General features: G+C 36.9%; 1 protein-coding gene across 5 annotated transcripts in view; it reads left to right on the top strand.

Annotated features, from left to right (window-relative positions):
* CYTH3 (cytohesin 3) overlaps nucleotides 1-5694 on the top strand; it is a 99696-nt gene that overhangs the window by 739 nt on the left and 93263 nt on the right. The window lies entirely within an intron of this gene.

Below are 5694 nucleotides of genomic sequence, written 5' to 3'. Positions count from 1 at the left end.
TATTGTACTTCTCACCCTTCGCCCACTTGTGTTCCCCACCATACATCTACTTTGCCCTTCCTTCCCTCCCCCACATAACAATCCCATTCATACACGTCTCTCAGCCCCCGCACTATCCTCCACAGACCTTCTTTTTGCATATTTATTAATGTCTCTTGGGGGGAAAACCAAGGGAAGTGACTATAATAACAAGTAGTGAATAGTTTTCAGGCTTCTGCATCCTGAATAAAGAGGAATGTTGTTGGAGGAGAAGTGGGCCTTATCCTTCTGGCAGGGATGTGCAAGTACGGCCAGTCTTTGCTGATCCTAGTGTAGGGACATTGCTCCTATTAGGATTGACTTGCTCAAGTTCCATGTGCTAATGACAACAATAGAGGGCTCTGTGCACTCTAATTTATGAATCTCCTCTACCCCCCAGAAGGTCAAACGTTTCTGAGGGAGGAAAAATGTATGCACACTTGCTTAGGGTCTGTGTGAGAGTGCTGGAAAAGAGAAGTAGATTTAAACATGCTGACAGTAGAACTCACTGTGTGCATCTACGTTTGGCCAGCTCTCACGGTTGACTTGCCCCCATGGTGTTATATTGACCCCCAGTTGTTTGTTCTTGTGTCTTTTCACAGTGAAAACATTGCACACTGTATGCAGCTGCTGCTCCTATCAAAAATTATGTGTATGTTTTGCAGTAAATAATGTAGAGTGAAAAGGCTAATTATATTCTACAACAGCCCTGCATTTATGTGTAATTTTAATGTAGGTGCAATGATAATCACTGAGTGGTTCATCCAGTTTACACATGGTAAACAACTTCCATAGGCAGTAATGTAAATGTTTCCAAATATACATCTTAGAAAATCAGGACATGCCTCTTTCACCATCTTTTACTACAATTGTGACCTTTCAAGGGTTAGTTTGTACAACTACAGTACATGAGCTAATAGACCCCAAACAGATTTGCACCAGAGCTTTCTCTGTTTAATCTAAAATGCATTGTGTGTGTGAAGATTTTTGTCTGACTGTTCTCTATGCCATCAGTAATAAGGATGCTGACTAACTGTTGTCCGTATCAGAGGTAGTTTTTCAGGATGAGGTTGTTAATCAAGATGTCTTCCAAATAAAATATTCATCCATACACAATTACTGTTTGTTTTTGTTTCATTATAAATATGTCAAGTAATGAGTGGTATGATTAGTGGTATGGATAATGTGATTGCTAGCTCTTAAAGTAGTAAGGGAAGAACTCTGAAATAAAGTGGGTGTGGTATTTGTTTTGACAAGTGGAAAAAATGCCTTGATGAACCAGTAACATCACAGAAAAACATCCTACAGACAGTCTGTCTGCAAACATCAATATTTCTCGGCAATTATTTTCCTCAGGTGTTTTGTCAATAATAGATATGACTTTTCTTTAAAAAGAAGAAAAGGGGAAAAAAAAGTGGTTTTACTACTACTAATAGTAATGGGATAACACTGTAGTAAACAGCAGAAAAATAGTAAATTAAAGATTTAACGTTTTAAAACAACTTGGTATTACATCAAGAGTATATCAACAGTATATCACTGAATTTTCACATATATGAAGGATACATTAATATGCTTGTTTATTGACATTGAATACATCTAATATAGATATTTTTCACTTGTATGACCATGAATCAGCCAAAAATTCTCACTTTCACACTGCAGAATATGTGAAAAATTGGCTTCTTCAGCCTTAAGGTCCAGTTCTGCAAGGTGCAGAGAGCCTACTTTGAGGTTCTGAGCACCTTCAGTTCCCATTGAGGTCCATTAGATTTGAAGTACTTGGCACCTTGCAAAGATTGGGCCCTCAAAATGGATCTACTTATTACTGAATAAGTCACTTCTATTATTCTTCTCGGATTATTTGTCACATCTCATTTATAAAAAAAAAAAAATGTACTATTCAAGGTGGTCAAATTATTGTATGGTTTACAAGTGCCCTTATTCACCTTTATGATATTACGGATTCAAATAACTGAAACTGCCCCCGTCTCTACATTAAGCGTATTTGAACTGTTACATTAGCCTTTTGTGATTCATAAGAAAAGGCCTAATGCTGCTTTCCTTTCTTGTTCAAAACTTCCACTGGTAGAGTAGGATTAGTTTGACATTATTTTAAACTAACTAGATTTTGGAATGACAAGTGGTAAGAAAATTGACCATATCATGACAAGAGATTATATATACAGAGTGAAGTGTCAACTTGAAATCTAGTCAATTTTAAAATGAGTTAGCAGCAGTTTCAGCTACACCTGCCCTGAGTCTCCGTGCTGATTTCAGAGCTTTTAAAATTCCATTTTTACTTTGTTAAAAATAGTTTTCTCTTGCCTGTTGCTGAAAGATCCGCGTAAAGAGGTGTTAAATTCATAAAAATAAATGAACTTGACAGTGTGAATCAGTGGCGAGGGTACTGGACTGGGATTAAGGAGACCTGAGTTCGGTTATCAGCTCTGTCATTACCGTGCTGTGTGAGCTTGCGTTCACCTCCGTGTGCCTCCGTTTCCTCATCTGTAAAATGGGAAAAATTATATGCACCTCTTTTAGTAAAATACTTTGAGATATGTGGATGAAAACAGCTAGGCATAATCATTAAAAAACAAAACTAAAATTTGATAGAGAAGCTGTCAAATGTAGGACATGCTCCCTACTAGTTTAAACTCTCTCTTTCCCCCTCCCCTCACCACTTCTCGGTAGTCTAAAGGTGGGCATAAAGGCCCATGTCATACCATCTATTATCACGCAAAACTTCCATTGATTTCAAGGGGGCTCTGTGCATGGAATAGGAGTAAGATATGATCCAAATTAATTAGTGTTTATTTCAGCCGTCTGTTGTGTTCTAATTACAAGGATCTTTATACTTAATTTAGGAGATGATGTTGATTCCACTTCCTTCTCCAGCTTGAAATGATGTCTTTTATGACTTTAGTAGACTGAAGTGTCTCTTATATTAATTGCTGCAGTTAGCATGGTACTAGTATTGCATTTGGGTATCTGAGGTCCTTGCATTTGGTAGCAGGTGTTATGCTTGTGTAGTGATAAATAGTGAAAGTTTGTTTTGAGATAATTTCCAGATCTTGAAATTCTTAGTCAAATCAGATCTTTCTGCATAAAAAATTTGTGGCAGAATATGGCTCTAGGTATTTTGTATTAGGATCAGTTCTAGTTCTGTTGTGTTTGTTTTCTTGAATTCGAGTCCAGTGCCACTTAGGCAGTTGTTGCATATTCTCTCCCATTCAGGTCATCAGGAGTTCTGCTTATGAAAGAACTGCAAGATCAGTCGCTTACTCATTTTTAAATTAGTTGCTTTTTTTGGTCATTGGTTTTTAAACAAAATAAAAGTTAACTTTTATATAAAGGTGCTGAATTCACGGAGCTACAAATCCCTCCGCCCTCCCAAAACAGCTACAGCACAAGTAGTGCAATGTAAATTTCTCCATACTGTTCCCTAAACTGTGTACTTCAGTCATGAACTCTGACGCATTTCTTTGGGTGAAAGAGTAATTCAGTCTTTAGGTTCTTTCAATCCTTGACCTCTCTGCTGGAACTGCTAACGAGAACACCAAGCGTGGTGGTGTTGGTTTCTGTGGTGTAGGCACCTGCCCAGGAGGAACTAGACTGAAACCACCAGCATGTTTGACACAGGCCACAGAAGAACAGCTTACTGACAAAGCAAATGTAGTACGTCTGTTTTCACTCTGTCTAAATGGAAAAGCACAGTTATCCATTTGTAGGTTAAAGGATGATAAATTTAATAGTAAAGGCAAAAGTGCCCTGAAAAAGACAGGTAAAAGAATTAAAACTGGTTTTCAAAAAAAGTAATTTAAATTATGGTAGGAGTTAAAAATAAATATTCTTAGGCTCAAGTCAACCTTTGTGTGTCCCATATTTTCCATTTCTCTGTAAAAGCCTGCAGAAGGGAGAATATGCACTGAAAAATCCCCTGGAAATTCACTACGTCATATACACAAATATTTCTTTTCTGTGTTTGGAACCATAATTATATCCTGTATTCATATAATATGATGTGCTTAAATTCCAACAGTAACCAAAAAGTATGTTAACCAGTATCTATATTACATATGTCTAATTTCAGAGCACCAGGTCTGGATAACTTGCACCTGTCGTTGGTCAAGAAGCCATCTGAGGATTGATGTTAATTAAAAAACAACACAAAAAAACAAAAACCTGGGAAAATTCCAGACAGAGAGATCCTGGGTTCTGCCAATAATTAAAAAGGGTAAATGGGATGACCTTGGTTTAGTCTGGTTAGCTGGATGTTGATCGCAGGCAAAGTAATGGAGCAGCTGATATGAAACTGAATCAGTAAAGTACTAATGGACGGACAGAAATAGAATTAATATCAGTCAGCATGGTTTCATGGTAAATAGGCCCTGTTCTTTGATGTAATTACAAGTTTGGTTGCAAAAGATAACTGGTAATGTCAAATACCTTATAGAATCGTAATATATTACATGAGATTTGGATTAAAAAATAGTTCTGTGGAAAATCATCTTGACACATTAAATGGATTAAAAACTAGCTAACTGACAGATTAAAAAATATAATGATTAATGGGGAAATCTTAAGGATTTGTTCTTGGCCGAGTACTATTGAATGTTTCCTTTCAATCACTAGAAGAAAACATGAAATTGCTGATAAAGTTTGCAGAGACTGCAAAACTTCATGAGGTGGCAAATAATTAATGAATAGTCCCTTACACAGAATTCTTTAGATGTCATGATGCAATGAAACAATATTTATTAATATAGACAAGTGCAAGGTTATACATGGAGAACAGGGGATTATATACTGCAAAACAGTGACAGGGAATAATGGTAGATAACCAACTGAATGTAGGCTCCCATTGCAATGCTATTGCTAATGTGGCTAATATGATCCTTGGATGTACAAACTGAAGAACATCATATTGGAATAGGAAGATATTGCCTCTGCATGTGGCATTGGTAAGATCACTACTTGAATACTTTTCAGAGTAGCAGCCGTGTTAGTCTGTATTCGCAAAAAGAAAAGGAGTACTTGTGGCACCTTAGAGACTAACAAATTTATTAGAGCATAAGCTTTCGTGAGCTACAGCTCACTTCATCGGATGCATTGAGCTGTAGCTCACGAAAGCTTATGCTCTAATAAATTTGTTAGTCTCTAAGGTGCCACAAGTACTCCTTTTCTACTTAAATACTGTGTCCAGGCCAGGTGTCAACACTTTTTTTAAAAGGATGTTGAAATTTTTTTTAAAGGGTTCAGAAAAGACCAATAAGAATGATTTGATGTCCGGAAAGCAGATTTTACAATGAGAGACTTAAGGAGTACAGATTATTTACTTTGTCAAAGAGAAAGTTAAGAGACAATTTGAACATGGTTTATAGGTACCTATACAGGGAGAAGATAATACTAAAAAGGTCTTTAATTTCTCAGACAAATATATAACAAGATCCAGTGGCTAGAAGAATTCAAACAAGAAGGGGAAATTTTTAAGAGGTTAGGGCAATTAACCACTGGAACAACTTACCAAGGAGTGTGGTAGATTCTCCATCACTTAGTCATGATCTACACTGGGGATGGGGATTGATCTAAGTTAAGCAACTTCAGCTATGTGAATAATGTAGCTGAAGTTGACGTACTTAGATCGACTTACTGTGGTGTCTTCACCGTGGGGAG

Source organism: Dermochelys coriacea, chromosome 10 (assembly GCF_009764565.3).
Source record: "Dermochelys coriacea isolate rDerCor1 chromosome 10, rDerCor1.pri.v4, whole genome shotgun sequence".
NCBI lineage: Eukaryota > Metazoa > Chordata > Testudines > Dermochelyidae > Dermochelys > Dermochelys coriacea.
The sequence above is the reverse complement of the archived record's forward strand: the minus strand, read 5'-3'. Positions and strand labels throughout refer to the sequence as shown.